General features: G+C 36.3%; 1 protein-coding gene across 1 annotated transcript in view; it reads left to right on the top strand.

Annotated features, from left to right (window-relative positions):
- Positions 1-20,100, top strand: part of LOC150101584 (homeobox protein OTX2-like) — a 99,644-nt gene that overhangs the window by 55,733 nt on the left and 23,811 nt on the right. The window lies entirely within an intron of this gene.

Below are 20,100 nucleotides of genomic sequence, written 5' to 3'. Positions count from 1 at the left end.
TGTTCACGAAATTTTAGACCAAAACGAAACAACTGTTCTACGTCCTTCTTCCCAGGATATTTGCTGCGATTCCTCCCCTCACAGTTTGGCACCCACATTTGATCACGATTCAGAAAGCCTTCCAATGGCAAAATAGAAGTTATTTCAAGTTCTATGTCTCAAACCTTAAAAGCAGTGGTCCTGAAGTTGTGTATACTGCTTCGTGACCATAAATGAATATAGTGTGAATGGAATGATCTTAGTTTTCTGCAATGAAGCGAACAAATTAGTGATGAACGACCGTTGTATCTGTCAAATACTTCGGTAAAATATTGAAATTCGGGATCCGTACAAAAATCTTATCAAGCCGTTTCAATTTTTGTTTAGGATTTTTCGAAATACCTCCTTATTTAGGATGCCTATTCATTTTTGATATCGCTCGACTCACGTTAGTGTCCAAATTAGGCAAAACGAAGTATCTTACAATACATGAGCCAAAACGGCTCCAGGCTCAATTGTTGATAATGAATGATGTCACCATGCATGAATACGATTAAGGAACGGACGCTTACGACTGTATTAAATCATTTCTTTCCTTGTTTAGGTGCGTTTCACATACTTAACCACCAACTACATTTGCTTTGTCTGTCTGCGTTGTCTAGGATAGTGAATCTATCCTCCGGCTATTTTAATTGAATTTAAATCGAACAATTTCAAGGGCAAAAATAAGTACAGCATTTTATATCACCCCCACCAGTTATGTCGAATTTAATTTGGCATTTAGCGAAATTAATTGCACAAAATAAAAAAAAAATTAAAGTATTTTTTGAGGCATTTAAAAAAATCGAAATGGAAAAAAAGAGAGGGTAGTTAAACGTTGTCAAAAGGATTGAGCGAGATCCGTCGATTTCGAAAGCATACAAAAGCGACCAAAGGTTCGTACTGTACTACTATATTAACATTTGATATGAGTATTTATTCGTAGATTTGATTTTTTTGGGGGGGGAGAGTCAAACACTAGAAAGATATTTCTAGTGTTTGAACGTATTGTATTTTGTTAAGAATTGCATAAAACTCAAATTCATCCATCATTCCAAATTATATATTAGCATAAAATCTCGTACCTTCATTTAGAAATCGCGATAGACCTGCATCGTGAAATGTGTATTGTACACATGAATTTCAATTTCACCTTCAACTTTGAGTTTAAATTGGATACAATGCCTTCTATTCCACATTTTACAGTAGCTGTTTCCTTATTGTGACCTCAGTGGCGAAAGCAAAACAAAATTTTCAATGGAATGAAAATAACAGAATTTAATGTTCTGTGATAGGCTATGGATTAAATAAGAGATCTAAGTCCAGAAAACCAAAAATGACATTTCTTTTTCAAGCCATTTAAGGCCTCCAGTAAGCGGAGTGGTGGTCACGTTGGGTAACGGGGAGGGAAAGAAAAGAAAACTGCCTACCATCTAGACCAGTGCTTCCCAAACTTATGGGAAATAAAGGCCCCTTTGGAAAAATTAAAATATTCCACGGTCCCCATCGAAAAAAAAAAAAAAATCTTAACACAGATATATTATAATATTTATTATATTCAATACAAAACATACACAGCGAATATCGCAAAAACTAAATGCAAATATTACATTTTCAGCATCATACATATACATTATCTTATATTTTCATATAGATAGATATTGATTTATATAGATAGATAGATAGATTGTTATTGTACATTTGAAGTACAAATGTTAAATTTGTGTTTCATTATTTCACGGCCCCTAGTTTGGGAAGCGCTGATCTAGATCACTTACCGTAACAATCAAGTTATTGCAATACTTTTATTATGATTGTGTCGGATTACCTTCATAGTAATTAATCATTTAAAGTTAAAACAAATTCTTTGTTGTAACGGCATTTTTAATCTCAGAAATCCTGATTATGATGGGAAGAAAAGATGGCATTGAAATAAGCCGGGAAAGGAATTTGTTATCTACATCTGCGAAAATTATTTTTAAAGCATCCGTAAAAGACAGTTTTATGGATGCGTAAGAATGAGTGGGGCTATTATTATTATTATTTTTTTTTTTTTTGGGGGGGGGGGGGTTCAAGACTGATCGCAAGTTATTTCTTAGAAATTATTTTAAGAAATAGAATTGCAAGAGTATATATAAAATGAAATTAAACACTTTCATTGCCAAGCTGAAAATTGGAATTTGGTGTAGTGGCCAAATTTTTTTGAATTTTTTTTACTTAGTTAGCGACGTCCACGCGATAACGCGTGATCGGCCGTTTGGTGAGAACTCGCTTCGCGCGATATCGCGTGATTGGCAATGAACATGTTAAAGCTACTGTGCTATTTTCTTAAATAGCACAAGATCGTTTGACATAAGATAGAATAACCGTTCTGTAGATATTACAAATTTATCAGATTAGTCTGCGTATTTCATTTAATTTATGCTGCTTTTTTTTTTTTTTTTTTTTTAAATAAATTCTAAATTCACTTACATCTGTGCCTAAAGAGGATTTCGCATTTGCTTTGTCGCACTGCTTCTACACTATATATCATTTTAAATTAAAGGGATTCACTTATCCGAGAGCCTCTGTAGCTCTTTCGGAAGCGACGATACCCTTTGGAAAGACCTGGGGTTTGCTAGGATATAAAGAACGTTAAATTTATTTTTACCTGAAGGTGAGTTAGTTGGGTCTCATTCAAGTGGAAGGATTTTCCTCCAAAAAAACTTCGGTGTTTTCATTCAGCGAAACAGGCAAACCGGTCAGAAGAATATACGTATTTAAATACACTACGCTACGTAATCCCAAATAACAGCTTGTTAAAGGAGGATTTAAATCACATTATAACCTTTTTCTGATCTATGTACTCTCAAACACGGCATGCAAAATGCTTATGAGGAAGTGCTAACTCCCAAAGTCTACACAAACAGGCTGGATGGGGGTAATAATTTCTAAACGAAGAGTCAACGCAGTTGGAGGTAGACACCACTAGGTAGGAAACAGACTCGTCAACTGATAAAACAAGCTCTGTATGAATCATGATGTGAATTTGTTTAGCTGGAGCGATAGATGTGGCCAGGTCTGTGTACCCTAAATGGGGGTCAATGCGACATAAGTTAGCTTTTTACCGTTCTCGTCAACCAACTTTATTAGCTAAACACCCTCGTCCTAAAAATTAATAGGATATTATACAGACTGTTAAAACATCTTCATTTGCACGATAGTTCTAAGAATGTTCCAGTGTGTGTGTGTGCAGAGGTTTCCCCCGGGTAAAACTTAATTTAGGAAAATTTTCAACAGAACAATAGAAGTTGGTGGTCGTAGTATTATGGAAATACTTCCTATGACGTTCGTGAACCACTGTTTGCTTCTACCTTGTCTAGTCACCACATATGGATATCAATTGAATCTTTTGTCTGCCATAGACTTATATAGACGTTAACAATTGCCATACTTGGAACGCGACCTTTGGCTGCCTGCTGTATTTTATCGCTTCTTCTACGTATTATAGTGGAAACGGCAGGCGTCATAAAAAGTTCATTACAACGCCGTAGCCTTTATCACCTTTTACACTGTACGGTTGTAAAGGAAGAGAGGAAAAAGGTAAGGTAAGAGTATTCAATTCCTTGCAACCAATAGCCACCTTTAAGCGCTACTTTTTCAAGGGGGGGAATGGGGAGGTTGAGCTGTCAAGGCCACCGTGTTAGCGACCGGCCTGCCAAGTTACGTTTTTCTAAGTCTGCTTTTATCCATTGGTGTCGACATGTCCTCATGCAGTAAGCGATTTCAGTGGCGCATATAAGTTAAGAATGTGGCAAGATATGAAGATGGGATACTTGAACCCTTCTCTAGAAGCGCTATAACGATATAACGATGAGTAGCCATTGCAGGAAGGGAAAAAAAAAAAAAACATATTGGGACAAGCACTTCATATTTTAATTTATTATTCATGTATAATTTCTTTTCGCAGTTCTCAATAATGTAGAGTTTAAATCAATCTCTCTCTCCTGCATTTCGTCAAAATTTGGGTTTAATTGTTAATCGCATTGTAAAACGTGCATTTTTCCGAAACGTTAATAAAAATACTAAAATGAAGTATATTTAGCAAAGTACTTATTATCTTTATTTTATTTTCTAAAAATCATTTTATACCCGGTGGGCGTGGTATATGTGCAGATCGCTGTGGGTCATTAGGCCATTCGCACCTGGTAAATAAGGCTTTGATAAGAGTGAATAATTAAATCAATGCACAAGAACGAGGAATGTCACACTTCGCCCGAATACCACTTACGTCACACAAAATGCTGAGCAGCTCTTAGCTCGAACGGACTTTTGAAAGTCGGGGGCGTCCAGTCTTCACCTTTAGCCATTGTCGAATGCTCGAAGCAATACTTCAGAGATGTATCATGCGATCCTAAAATGACATTCGTACTGTCTGCGCCAGTGTCAAGAAAATGAGGCCTTCTCCCGAAGAGTTTACACCAGGACGCGAAAACATAACACAAGTTCCATTTGACCCCCCCCCCGCAGAATTTCTGCCACCGTTACATATTCTACTAAGTCATAAATTTTCTCATGGCTGGTATTCCATTACCAAACTAAAATTTCTGAAACCGCTGCAAATAATAAGGCTGAAAATAATAAATTAGTTCATCTTATAACCAAGTACAGCAATCCCTCGATTAATACGTTCTTTAAAACAGGCGCATTAATCGAAAACGCACTAATCGAATATAATAACCTATGGGAAAATGTATAATTCGTTCCTCAGATTCTTTTTTGACCCTTAATTTTTTTTTTTTCTAAAAGAATTAGGGTATGTCTCAGAGCCTAGTTAAAGGAAAACCATGAAGCCGAAAGATAATAAAACATTCAGAATATAAATTTATTATTCTGCTTCTTAACAAAGAATTGAGTTAACGTAGTTTGTCAGGCATTCTGTTTCTTTTTTTCATACAACTGACGGTATGGCTCTATTGCCTCTTCTGCAAATTTTACTGGTTCTCTCTTCACCAGGGTCAGTCTCTAAGCATTGCTGCTTAAAAACTTCGATTGTACGAAAACTATTTTCAAATTGTTTCTGTGAAACCTCTTTGGGCTTGTCAGTGATTAAATTTTCTTCATATTCTTCAGGATCTTCCCTCTGTGCATCTAAATTAGCAGGTCGGAATCGCTCAACTTCTCAGAATGAGATTTAATTAACTTAGATTCATTTCAAAAAGCCTCTAAAATCATTTGCACAATGTGGAAGAATGTGCTTCCAAACGGCTCGCAGATTGCTAGCAGTAATTTCATTCGACTTTATAACCAGGCTGAAATTTCTCTGATTTGGCCTAAAAAAAGTCTTGGAAGGAATTCGCTTCCAAAAAAAAGGCCGGTTTCATCGACATTAAATATTTGTTGATCACAATAGTCCCCTTCTTACACAATTTTCTTCAAAATCTCTGGATATCTCCTTATCTGCACTTGCAGCTTCGCCTGTGATTAGAACATTATGTAGGCTATTTCTCTTTTTGAAACGCTCAAATCACCAGCACTAACGTGAAATTCTTCTTCTTTTCCATCATTGATAGCGCTTTCTTTCCACATTACAAAGAGAATGCTTTTGATTTAATAAGGCCAGTGTATATAGCGGGATCCGTTTTTGGTTACAATCTTCGATCCATGTAAAAAGAAGTCTCTCTAATTCAATCATTATAATACTTTGATTTTCAGTGCATGCATGATGAACTTGAAGCAGCCTTACCTTTCTCTTTGTATACAGCAGTTGATTCACCCATTTTTGTGTTCTTGTCCTATCTTTGCTCTGGACTCACCTTGGTCAGTTTTCTTTATTATTGCTGCAAGTTTTTCTTCCAATCAGATTACTTTTCGAATCATTTTCACACTTCTGTTTTTTGCTCACTAATTCTTTTACTCATGATTAAAGGTTAGGAAAATATTAATAATAATAAAAAAGCAAGGAAAACAATTGCATGAGATATGATCAGCAAAATGCTATGTAAAGCAGACGACATAAATTTTGGCGGTAAATTTGGAACATAGCGTACATGGGAATAGTGCAGTATGCCATTAAAAAAATAACTGTAAAATCTTTCAAATCGATAACTAAATTATTTCATCATGGTGAGTGATTTTTTAAAATAGTTAGCCATAAAAAATATATAGATAGAAAATTTTTAAAATCTGTAACATTTCTTTTTAAGATGTATATAGACGCACTAATCGAGGGATTGCTGTACTATAAGGTCCAAGATGCGCTGCCGATTCATCTTCATTCTTACTTGAACTTCTTTCCTGAAAACCTTGGTACAGTGAATAGTTGGCAGGGTGACTGATTCTACCAGGATGGTAATTTACCAACGATACCAGGAAATATGAAATGCTAGTATGATGGTGGTACTACTGTTGGATTCTTCAAAAAGGTGTTTAGAGGAGGAAACGAAGTGTATATTTTATGTGAATCCCACCCATGTGTGTTTTAAACATACTACACATTGATACCGCGGGTGGCTAACGATCAAATAATCCGGAATCTTTGCTCTAGAGACCAAACATGGAACTCCTTCAAGCAAATTTGGATCTCTAATAGGATGGCGAGAGTTCGAATCTATAGGTTCGAATTGGAATTGTTGAAGACTTCGAATTTATAGGTTCCGAACTGTAGAGACAAGATGATTTTGAAAAGGGAATTTGAAGTTTACGAAACTATCAAGAGAATGAAAATATTGAATCGAAGAGATATTTTCTAGGAATCACGCACTGAGGGAGGTAGTTCTAAATTAATGAAGGGTCACCATAGGTTAGGCTTAAAATATTCTTTTAGTGGGAAAATGATCAACTTCCGGGAAGTATTACAGCAAATCTTAAACATTCAAGAAGATCGTAGACAAGAAGTTGATGTTTTTAGTATAACTGGAATTTCTTGCGGTTTGTACGTAGGTATAAAATTTTTATTGGATTGTTTTAAGTATTTAATTACGGGTTTTTTTTAATTTTTCAAGTTGTTTTTATTACTTCACATAACCTAATGATAGCGCATGTTTTTTTGCATATTTTTATTGTTAATAGTTGTATTACTATCAAGGGATGGAAGATTCATTTTTTTCCCCCTTCATTATCATTTAAAGGATCATGTATGTACTGAAAATTAACTTTGTTAGAATGAATACTCTTTAGAAAAATGAAATTAAAATTCATTTTATGTAATTAACTTGGGCCTGGTTGGTCGACTGGTTAGCGTATCCGCTCTCCAGCCAAAGGCTGCGGGTTCGAATCCCGCCGTGGGCATGGATGTTTGTGATTGTAAAAAAAAAAAAAAAAAAAAAAAAAAAAAACCACTAGTGGTGATGGTGGGTGGTAGATGGCGTTGGTGTAGTTGCGGTTAGGTTAGTTGGTGGATTTGAGTGGTAGAGAAAGAGTTGTCGAGTAGGTGCCCTCCCTCGATGAGACCTTGGACTCCCTGGGGGTGTCGTGTAGTAATGATACACATACACATCAATATGTGGTTAACCAATAAATGAGATCAAATAGTTTATTTTAATATTATCTTTAATCTAATAGCAAATATCACAGAGAAAAAGTTGATAAAATAATTTATATATTATATTAAGAAACTTGGAAGGGGAACTGTGTTCGTAGTTTTACTAGAGCGATAAAACAGCATCCGGAGCAATGAAACTGTCAGCAAATGCAAGCCTGCAATTGACTTTTTGTCTCTTAGTGGACACACGTATCCTGATGCCGCTAGCACTAACGAAATAGGAATTTTTTAGAAAAAAAAAATATAATGCGTAATTCTGCCAAGTCCCGGAATACATGCTGACGAAAATAAACATTTATTTTTTATTAGTATTTTATTTTTTTGTTCGACAAATATTATTTGGTTCACTGCGCCGTGGTAGACATTCTACTAAATTCTGCTCATTAAAACCTCCGTGGAGAATCGGGATTCATAATAAAATAAAATCCGCTAACGCATTTTCATTTCATGGGAATAGGCGAGTCCATTTTAGTCCTATCAAACTTTTAGAGACTGATGGGACAGTTCAATCTCTACCGGTAACCAGATATTAGTTATCGTAGTACTGCGTTCCATACTCCTTGCGAGCAACAGAGCTCGATGTTCTACTAATAAAGAGTGGCGCCATGCCAGTGCCCTAGTGTTACATTGCAGATCATCATACAATTCTAGTCATTGCATTATGGCATGTTATGTCAGAAGGCATGAGTTGGTATTACAATGTTGGATGCCCACGCTTGACCAAAACATTAATGCAGCTAGAGCGAGCAGTTATGACAATATGCAGTATCCCAACCAGTGCACTCAATCTATACCACAATAAGTAACTGCATATCAAACCACTGCTACTCCCAAACTGGATCACGGCCAACTCCCACACGAAAAAAAAAAAAAATCTCCAGGAGTCCATACCAAACACGTCCGTTAGAATTCGCAAAACGTGTATTGTTATGCATTGACCTGTGATAAAAATTCATGGTGTGCAGCTCTGCCTATCGTGGAAAACGAGCGACGACAGCTTATGGTTGCTCAAATCTCCAGACTCTCTAGTTCAGACAGCTAAGTACCAACCTTCTCAGAGCATCTATACTCCATCTTGGCTCATTGTCACACGTGAATTCATTTCTTAAGTACGTTGTCAACTGTGGATTTTGAGAGGCTCTATAGTTGCTGCTGCTCAATAGTTGATATAGAAATTTACCGCATTCGACGTAGATTCTCTGTTAATGCTGCCTCTTTCAGCATTCACAATCAAAATGCGTTCTGGGCGAACAGCTGATCTTTTAAAATTTTCATATTGTATAGCCGTGCATAGTCCTGCTTTGTGGGATAGCTTGTTCTGCCGTTATGTACACTTGTAATTTTAAAAATACATAAAACTTCGTGGTAAACTGTTCTTTGTATAAAAGCTTTCACAATTTTCAAACCGATCCTGGACAGATGTAAATATACGATTTGACTTAAGTATAAAGAGCTAATAAGCTTCATTTCGGTAATGAAAACATTACTTAAATTAAGGGGATATTAAATCCCACATAGTTTTAAAACCGAATAAGAAACTCAAAGATTGGAATCAGAGAGTTTCTTGCCGAATATAGTAAACTATAAAGTATCGGCGACACTAGCGTTAGCCAATGCAAGTGATCCTAGTACGTAGTACAATATCGGACGACTCGTTGCAAACGGTGGGGAAGTTCAGATCGCTATTCTTAGGTATTTTCCATAATGTAAAAACACATTTCCTAGGAAATGTATGCTGTTATTACATTATGGAGGAGGTCACTACCCAGACCGGTTTCAGCCTTATGAATAAGTAAAGCCGTCTCTAAAAATTCGGACGATCCCTAGGCCACTCAATTGTGGGCGAAAGACCGTCCATCTCAGTTGGCTCCACTCAGTGATGGCCTTCCACCCACACGCCACCACCGAGCAGAACCGCTCAAATTCCGAAGAAAAGCATTCACCGACAAAACCCCTCAGCGGGCCGTGCCGGAGAACCACTTTCACCGGAGACTCAAATTGCTCCCTTAAGGCAAAAACCTTAAGAGAGCGAACTCATAATAGCCCCCACCGGTTTCAGCCTTTTTTGAGGCTTCATCAGTGAGTAGCTAGACCTAATGCCAAAGTGTATAGCGAAAAGAACTTATATACTCTGCAAACGAGTTTTCGAAACAGGTGCAACCATTAAGTTACTTAAGTATAAAGAGCTAATAAGCTTCATTTCGGCAATGAAAACATTACTTAAATTAAGGGGATATTAAATCTCACATAGTTTTAAAACCGAATAAGAAACTCAAAGATTGGAATCAGAGTTTCTTGCCGAATATAGTAAACCATGAAGTATCGGCGACACTAGCGTTAGCCAATGCAAGTGATCCTAGTACGTAGTACAATATCGGACGACTCGTTGCAAAGGGTGGGCTAGTGTCGCCGATACTTTATAGTTTACTATATTCGGCAAGAAACTCTCTGATTCCAATCTTTGAGTTTCTTATTCGGTTTTAAAACTATGTGGGATTTAATATCCCCTTAATTTAAATACGATTTGACTTTTGAACTTCAGTCAATTACAACCACGGGTTAGTTAATGATAAGTGGCCACGTAAAGATTAGCACCAAGCTCTTGCAGAGCCTCCGTAGCTCAGTCGATATACAGACGAAGCTCTTTGGTCGAAAAGACCTTAGTTCGATTTCTGCCTATGACGTCAGGAACCTTTATGTAGTCTCTTTTGATGAAAGGTGAGTTATCCGGTCTCATACGGAGGTAGGGTTTTTTCCACCCAGAAACTCGGGTTTTTCTTCCCCCAGAACAGGCAAACCGGCCCGTGAACACACGCCTCCTCGTATGTCCTATGTCTGCGACATAGGACATACGAGGAGGCATGGACCAAACCACCATATCCTCGAGTTACGATTGCGAGTGCAAGTACAGCTGGAAGGTCGTAGGCGCTTAAGTGCGTGTTTGGACCACTAAAGAAGTAGCGTGCAAATACAGAGTTGATCTTTAAGTGCACACATATAATCAGGACACCATGATGCGCAATAAAACACAACCTTTAGCAAGTACTATTAATAATTAAAAAAAAATCGGAATTGCAAGGACCAACAAATCGGAAATGCAAGGACCAGCTTCTGCTAGTCCTTGCAATTCTGATTTGAAATGTAGAGATAAGCAATCGATGATCACACGCTCATTTATAAGACCCATTAACGATCCTATTCTCAACCAACTCACCTCTAAAGGGTATTGTACTGCAGCCCACTTGCAAGTATCTTCCTCTTACATAAAGCCATGGAAGAATGTGCTTTTTACCTTGAGGCGGCTACATTATGGTGCGCTTAGTCAAGTTTATGTGGACAGCACTGTGAGCTCATTATGAACTTACTACATGCAGTGTCAGGGGCCAGCTGATTCCGTTGGCTAGGCAAGTGTTAGCTGTTAAATATCAGCAGGAAAGTCAGTAGCTCCAAAGTATTGTTTTATTTTCTTCTCGATAGAATAACTCCTTAAAATTAAAGTCAAGTTTATGTGACAAACATTTTAAACTCGTCGTTTTCTGTGCCCTCAAAGGATGATGAATCAATATCATGACAGTCTAACATCATATTTCATGACTAGTTTATTCGAGCATCATCTTTTCCTACAACTAGTCTATTTATTAGATTTATCTCTGATTTGATCAGCTCTTCTATTTCAATCTTCAAAAGTACAGTCAACTGCATTAGCCCCTTGGTCATCCTATTGCGATTTTTTTTTTAATCTTTCCTGCTTAAGCGACCATGCCAGCATAGATTAGGTCTGCTTAAATTTCTGTAATATTAATATAAAAGTTAATTTCTGATATCGCAATTTATAACGTGATTCTGCAGTTGCCAGTTGCCAGCTCTTCTTTCAAATTTCCCCAAAATTATCTGTGACATTTTTCAAAGTAATTCGATCAACTATTTTTTTTTTTCTTTCTTACCTCCCTCTGTGCCATCGATATATTAAAATCGGTTTGTACTGTTAGTTTGGTCGTTTAGTGATTTCTTTCTTCTTCCATATACTGTATATATTAATTCAATTGGTTCCTGCACTACACCAGCTTTACTTATTCTCTCACATTTTTATGTGATTCCCACGCACAGGTTAAAGCCTGCAGTTAATCCTACTATCTAAGATTTTTTAAAAATATTTTTAATTCGTTTTATTTTTTGTATTTTGTTTATTTATAAAGTCCTGAAACCTGTATTAGAAACCAAACATATAACTTTGGTCTCTAGAACAGGAAAGTGCGAAACTCACTAAAGAATTCAGTTGATGTTTTCTTAATTTGGTCTTTTTGTGCTTGTTATATCAATTTTATCACAGTATTCTGAAGGCATCTTAGATAAAAAATTAAAAAGAAATAATAATAATCACACCTAGTAAATTCTGTAGTTATTGAACAAATAATTACTTATTCCATTTCTAGTCATATAATTTTAATTGTAAATACCTACTAATAATTCTGAAAATATCAGCTAATCTTTTAATACAGGACGTTAACTTAAAAAGCTCTAATAATCAGTTAGAATCTCTGGCTTCTATGAAGTCGTAGTTTATATATTTTCCCCTTAAAGTGTTAAGCCCAAAGGATCGTAACAACCAAATCATATAGTCATCTAATTGCCATGATAGAGAATTTTTTTTAATTCTCCTTACTTTGCTGTCTGTATTTTTTTTTCGGGGGAGGGGGGGGGAGGAGTTTTGGTTTCAGGAGGAAAAAAAGTGCACCCGATTCTAACGCAAGGAGGGATTCGATTATACCCTCCACCTCCAAAAGGCATCATTATTATAAATTATACGACATAAATTAGATGATGGTGAAATCCTGACTATATGTGTCATTGCAGCACAAACAGAAGAACGACATCCCTCTAGGTGGAAAGATCTAGGTTCAAATCCCGTCTGGGAAGCGAGGAATGTTTAAGATCTTGCTAAGTCTCTTCCACTTGAAGAGACCAGGCAAACGGGCAGGAGAATTTAACAGAGATAAATACCCCCCCCCCATCCCCTCTCACAGTTGTTTCTTCCAGAATTCTGATCATCTCATTTTTCCTCACAACAAACTGGCCAAAGCACAAATATAACTGAGACATAGCTCACCTGATGATCTTAGCTGCCTAAACGTACTGCCAATGCCTACTCTAACTACAACCAGCAGTAAATGCCGGCCTGGTGAGTGGTTAGCATACCCGCTCTCCGAGCAATAGGTTGAGTGTTTCAATCCCGCCACGGGCATGAATGTTTGTGATTTTCTTAGGTAGAAATAGTTTATCACCTGGTGTGACCATCTTCCCGCTTATTGGAATATGGGATCACGTTTATTAGCCTGAAAAGCGCTGTTCTTGGTCTCTAAAATAGTTTTCTGGATTATTTAACTGTCAGCCTGTCCACGGTGCTAAACGTAGAATAGGCTTATAAACTTTCGTGGGTAGGATTCACATAAAGATCTCACGATATTGTTAACTATTCAATTTCTTTAGCATTTGACAAAAAAAAAAAAAAAACCCTCTGAGTAGTTAATTTTTAGTAATTTAATACGTTTCTATTGTATCCTCCTTTTTTCTTCCTATTAAGTAAACTTGGTAACCCAAAGTTTGTGTATCCTCCGAGGAAGCATTCTACAGTGCAGTGACCATTTTGGTCACTCACTATTCGATCTTCTTCAACACTTTCCACATCCAAGAAATCCCGAAACAATAATAACCTTCTTATTCTTGCTTCTTTGGTGTATGTTATACAGCTAAGCGATCCTGTGAGCTGTTTTTTCCTACTTTTTTCGCAGTGTATCCTTTAACTTAAAATCCTGTTCAATATCATTTCCACACTCCTTGCTTCAATTTCGTATAGTCCAGTTTCATTAAAGTAATACGCAGTTTCGATCTTTTCCCAAGGGACACAACACTGCACATTAAAACTTGAAACCAGTTTATTTAAATCATCTTGTACCATCTCTATATCCAATTTAACTATTGCTGTTCCCCATTCCATCACTTGCAAAAAACTGGATACTTCCTTTCAAATCATTCCCTTGTAATAAATGTACAAGTTAAATAGCAATGGCCCAAGTACAGAACTCTTGCAGTACACTTGTTACCTGCATTCTCTAGGCTTTAACTCCGCACTACGTGATGTTTGTTCACCAGTCCTTTTATCCATGTCACCAGTTCCAATCAATCCCCATTTGCTCCAATTTACGTAACAGTTTTGCATGATATCCTATCAAATGTCTTTGCAAAGTCGATCAGTATCACCGTGTCATTTCCTTGTATCCAGCTCAACTGTCACTTTACTACGGAACATGAGCAGCACGACTGTGTGAAGGGTAAGTCGTCTTAGGTAGACAAGATCTACCTTTCGCACAACAGTGCTGCTCCATAGTATCATATTCCTGTCTATTCACTTCCTGAATTCCAGGAAGTTATGGTTAACGCATTAGAAAAATTAATTAACAACTTTTCTCCTAAGATACTGATCAGTTTATAACTTGCTAATAATGTCTTGGAGCTTTCTTTATGTAACGGAACTATTTTGTCCTCTTTCTACCCAAATTGGGGCTCTTGCCAGATGATTTCAATGAAACATCTAGTCAGAGACAATACCAACTCTCATTCTTGTTAAACACGGACTGCCATCCTATCCAATTCCATGGAAGAATTTGCATTTGAGATTTTGTAATATCATAAGCATCGTTACGTCTCTTCTCGCATCACTGCGTAATACCTCTGATGGATGAAGCAGATTTGAAAAACAGACGATTTCTTCTACTCTGTTCACCTCCTTATTGTCGACGTTCAGTAAAGTTATCCAGCCATAATCGTTCTTTCTTTTGCTTGCCATGTAACCAAAGCTCTGGGATTTTCTTTGGCCTGCTGAGCTACTTTCCTCTCATCTGATTCTGCCTTCCTTAACATGCTGGTCATCCATCTTGCACGCGTAGTATATTGCAGTGTATCCATGAATTGCTGATCGCCTTTCTCTGTATATTTCCTGAGCATTGTTTTTTGAGTTTGGTTAAGGATGCCGCTCATCCATTTAACTCTCACCTCATTTATCCTTCCAGTTCTAGCTATGTAGTCAGATAATCCCTTCCTAATATATCTCTTGAGCATTTCCTATGCGTTGCTAACATCTTCTCTTGAAGTTTTTTATGCCATGGCATTGTTCCCAGATATCGCCTAAGTTTGGTGTAATGAGTGGCTCTGCAGTTCCACGTACACCCTGTCTTAACTAAAGATTCTATATGCTTAGCTACAACCCAGGTCAAGAACTGTATGATCACACCAGCTGGAGGCAAAAAATGCTATCTCGGTGGGTAGGACACACATCGTCTGCAATCACCAGATCCAGAACTCTCAAACACCAAATCCCTTCCATTCCATCTTTTGCTATCTCTGGTAATTATCTCTCCGTAGCTGCATAAATTCCATTCCTCGGCCTACATTATGTATTTTGAACTAACTAGAATTAGTGAAACTGTTAATCAGGTATTCAGGATTAAATGTTTCGTAATGAATTATAAGGAGAACAAAAGAATTTTTTTTTCTTCTATGAAACGCAGTTCTTAAAAAGAATTACAGATAAACAGATGACATTTTCTTGTGACCGTTCCAACTTTTTCAGATTTCGAGTAATAGATTTCCGGTTAACGGAAATCTATTACTCAGGTATTATTTCTGATTAACGGAAATCTATTACTAATACTTTTCATTTAGGGATGGGGAGCGGGAGTGATTGTTAATAGTCAAAAAATATACTTCTCCAGCAAACTCGTAAAAAATAATGTTTATACTAATTGATTCAATAATGAATGCGCAGTAATAATTAAACTGTAACTAATCTTTATAAAATTCCAGCACAAGTACTGAGATATTCCGCAGTGTGTGTGTGTGTGTGTGTTGGGGGGGGGGGGGGGGGAACTCCGTAACGAAGTACGTCGTCAAAAGACTAAAATTGAAAGGAACAGACAGTAGCTCGTGCTCTTACTTATTAATATCGTTTTGATATGTATGCGTATATTATTCAGTTGAATACAAATATATAATTTACATAATACCTTTTTGTGATTTTATTTTTAGAAAATCACAGCCCCCCCCTCCGGCTCATGGTTGACTAGGGTCAACCCTAACTGCTGCTCAAGAGGACATAACTTGCGTATTTGCTTCCTTGACATAGACAGAACGTTGGAGGAGTGGAAGGAAGGGGGGGGGGGGTGCAGAACTTTACAGCAGTGAAACATCGTTTTTCAGAATTGAGGTGGGGGGATTGTAACTAAGCTGCTGAATTCTAGTTCAAAAGATAATCAAATAAATTTCATGTGTAAATCGCAAATGACGCGCTCGCAAACTAGGATGGGAAGGGGAAAAAGCTTTCTGGGAAAGTGTTTAAGATATCGAGGTATTCAAATTTTGTCTTGTGGCATTCACTAACACACTCCCCCCCCCCCCCTTCTTCGTACCATTTAGATACACCTCTGATTATGTTGAAGTTTATGTCCAGAGTTACTAAATCGGTGCTTTGGTACTAATATTTCGCACCTCACTGGTGTAAAAGAGAAATATTTTGACATTTCTCTTTTACACCAGTGAGGTGCAAAATTTTCTACCGTATTTGCAAAATATAAATTACCTGCCTCATAAATTTAATCATAATTCTTCAATATTTTGAATGGAATAAAACTTTTAAGTGACGTAAGGACTTTAAAATTCCTTTCCTTGCAGGTCCAAAATGCATTTTCAGAACTCTGATTCACGCCCCTTGAAAAGGTGAAAAATTTTAACTTCCCAATAGGATCATTCCATTTTTGGAACATCATCTTATTAATTTAATTTTGGACTATGTGTGAAAAATTTGCATTCAGATTTTTATTTATTTTTTTTCTCGGATAGGTCTTGTGATATCATTACAGATGTCAAATATTTTCCGATAAAAAAAGTAACATCACTACTGTAGTGATGTTACTTTTAATTTTAAAATAGAGAGAGGAAAGAGAAAGAAAACAATATATCAGAAAGAAATGAGAGAAGACAGATCAGTAATAGTCGGTCGTTCTAGGAGTAGAAACTTAGTCCAAATATATTGCCATTAAATCTTTTTCTCTCTATATGGAGAGGAAAGGAAATACTTGCTGCATGAAACTTGCAACCAGATTTTATTAGTAAACAATTCCTTTAATGTGTGCATGAATGAGAAACTTTTTTTTTTTTGGGAGGGGGGGGGAGTACTCAGGTGGGATACTGATAATTAATTTTACTAGATATTAAAAAATACTCTTAAATTTCCGTTATATCAAAATGAATACATTCCACATAGCCTCCATAGCTCAGTCGGCATAGACGAAGCCCTTTGGTTCGATGCACGTCAGTGACGTGAGGAAGACTAAAGCTGAGTTAGCCGGTCTCATACAGAGGCATCCCCCTCCTCCCGAAAACTCGTGTTTTTCGTCTCTCAGAACAGGCAAACCGGCCCCGTGAACACGCACGGATTTTACAGTCACATAGAATTCCCTCATTGGAGGGTACAACCTCATCCAGTCCTAAAGGGACGGATGAGGAAAATTCGAGAGAACCCTGAACAACGACGACAACAGCAACAATGCATCCCATTTTTAGTTTACTTGAAGTCATAAATGTTATGTAACCTTCTAAAAAAAAATGATATTATGGCCAGACAAAAATTTTCGCAATACTGTAGAATTATACAGGTATTTTAGAGATAATTAACATATTCATGATTAACGATTACAAATCAGATTATGAATTATTTTATCTATTCTTCCATTAAATTACTACACAGAATCGTGGACAGACAAATATTTTAAAAAAGACAACTGGCAAACAATTAATGAAAAGGAAATAACTAAAGAAGAATTAGAAATCAGCCTGAAAGAAAGAAGAAACGGAAAATCACCTGGAGAAGATAAACTAGGTTCAGAACTATATAAATATGCAGGAACTAGATTCAAAGAAAGACTTATTATTTTTAAATAAAATTTACTCAACTGGTATCTCCCCCAAATAGAATGGAAAAAAGCAATTGTGATTCCTATCTAAAAAAGGTAATAGAGATGACCCTAAAAACTATAGAGGTATCAGTATACTAAATTCCTGTTTCAAAATATATAGCAGAATCTTAAATAACAAACTAATGAAATATTCCGAAAACTTTATTCTAGAAGTACAGAATGGATTTAGAAAAGGACGATCATGTATAGACCCAGCCTTTTGCCTAAAATTAATAATAGAGAAAAGAAGAGAATACAATTTAGAAACACATATTGCATTTATTGACTTTGAAAAAGCATTTGACAAAGTTAAAAGAAACATATTATTTAACATATTAAAAGAAAGATAAATACCAAATAATATCCTAAAAGCTATCATAAGTATATATGAAAATAATCAAATACAAATAAGATTAAATCACGAGCTATCATATACGAGAGAGATACACCAAGGGGTCCGACAGGGATGTCCCATCTCAGCAACTCTTTTTAATATCTACTTAAATGAAATAATAATAAAATGGAATAAAAAATTTACATCAAGGAATTAAACTTTCTCCTACAGTAAACTTAAACACTCTCCTCTTTGCCGACGACCAAATAATAATTACAAATTCTGAAGATAAACTACAGAAAGCTATTTTAGATCTAAATGAGATATCCAAAGATTATGGTATGATAATATCAACAGAAAAATCAAAAACTATGGCCTTTAAAGGACAAGATCGAGCAAAAACTAAAATAGTAATGAATAACAAGATCTTAGAAAGGTGAATTCATTTAACTACCTAGGATGTACGATCACATATGAAAAAGATATATACGTAAAAATTGCAAAATATTTAAAAATAACAGGTGTAATTAACTCTATATTTAAACCAAACCTAGTTCAAAAACAAACCAGACTAAAAGTATACAATACATTAGCCCTACCAGTCTTAATGTATGAAAGCGAAATCTGGACAATAAAACAAAAAGACAAACAAAGATTAACAACAGCAGAAATGAAGTTTGAGAGAAACTGCAAAGTATACCCTATCTGATCACAAAATAAATGAAGAAATTATGAAAGAATTAAACCAAGAACCAGTAATAGAAAAAATTTTAAAATATAAACATAAATGGATGGAACACGTTCAAAGAATGAAAACAGATTACCAAAACAAGCCTTAAAGTACAAGCCATTAGGAAAAAGAAAACCAGAACGTCCTCTTAAACGATGACTTCTAAGGCCGGAACAGGCCATGATAGGCCTAAATCCTTGATATGCATGATGATGATGATTTTTCCATTTACTTGTTTAATAAAAAAGTTAAGCGTAGTCTTCTGACAGCCCTAAAATGGATGTGGTTAGCTTCATTTATTTTATGCTGTTTTATACTTTTTTTTTTTTAAAACTTCGTAATTAATATTATTTTGTTGCACGTGAACAATGCTGTCCTATCGTTAACTTTACAAGGCAACAGTAAGGATAAAATGGCACTTATTCGCTTTTCGTTTGCCGGTGCGTGCGTGTCCTTGAGTGCGTACTGTGAAAACTGCATGGTGGCGACATCTAGGAGTTGAAAATAATAATATTCACGAGATTCGACCCCGGTGATTTTTTACTGAGATTTAAGAAACATTTTGGACTAACATTTTTTGCCAAAATGCTATGCTTTTTTTTTTTTTTTTAAAGTACTGACATCTTGTTTATTAAATGCGCAACAATAAACTTTGTGAAAACGAATATAAACAAACGAAGGCGAAAATTCATAGAATAACTTTGCTCGGACCCAGGGCCATCGCCAGATTAGATCGAGCCCTGAGGCAAACAATTAAATATTGCCCCTGATGAATTATAAGACAAAAATATAAGAATCTCCAATTACTATTTTGTTTTTATTACAAGAGAAACACGAATGCAAAATGATTACATAATAATATTAATTAAATGTTTGTTCTACAGGGATATCACACAATAAAACTGTTTATAAGCTCTTCTAAATTTAAATTATAAGCTATGTCCGCACCAATCGATATAGTTGCTAGACCAACCAATCTTTCTTGGGTCACTGCTTTTCGCAAATAATTTTTAATCAGTTTAATCTTGGAAAAACTTCTTTCCGAACGCGCTACCCTCCGAAAGTAAATTGTTCCTAGTTGCAGTATTCAGCGAGTCAAGGGCAAACCTACCGCAATATGGCTGAACGAGCGCCCTTATTAAGCCGCGGCGTGAGGCAGCCTACCTCTAGGCTAGACCCTGTCGACAATATGGTTTCTGGAATATGAGCACAGGTTCAGAGAATGCAAATTACAGAGCCCAGTGGATAGAAGGAAGAGGAGAGACATGATCAAGACATATAAGCTGGTAAAGGATAATTACCAGATTAACGTGGATGATATTTTTCATAAATATCTGGAGATGGGGGAGAACAAGAGGCCATCCCTGGAAGCTGTATAAGGTAGGTTTGAACAAGGGGGGTAAGGAGTGGAGTTTTTGCATGGAGAGTGATGGGTGATTGGAATGCATTGTCTGATAGTGTGGTGAGTGCAGGGACAGTGAATGCATTA

Source organism: Typopeltis vanoorti, chromosome 11 (genome assembly GCF_054136105.1).
Source record: "Typopeltis vanoorti isolate ZY-2024b chromosome 11, IOZ_Tvanoo_1.0, whole genome shotgun sequence".
NCBI classification, from domain to species: Eukaryota; Metazoa; Arthropoda; class Arachnida; order Uropygi; family Thelyphonidae; genus Typopeltis; species Typopeltis vanoorti.
Note: the sequence above shows the minus strand (reverse complement) of the source record. Positions and strands in the feature narration are given on the sequence as shown.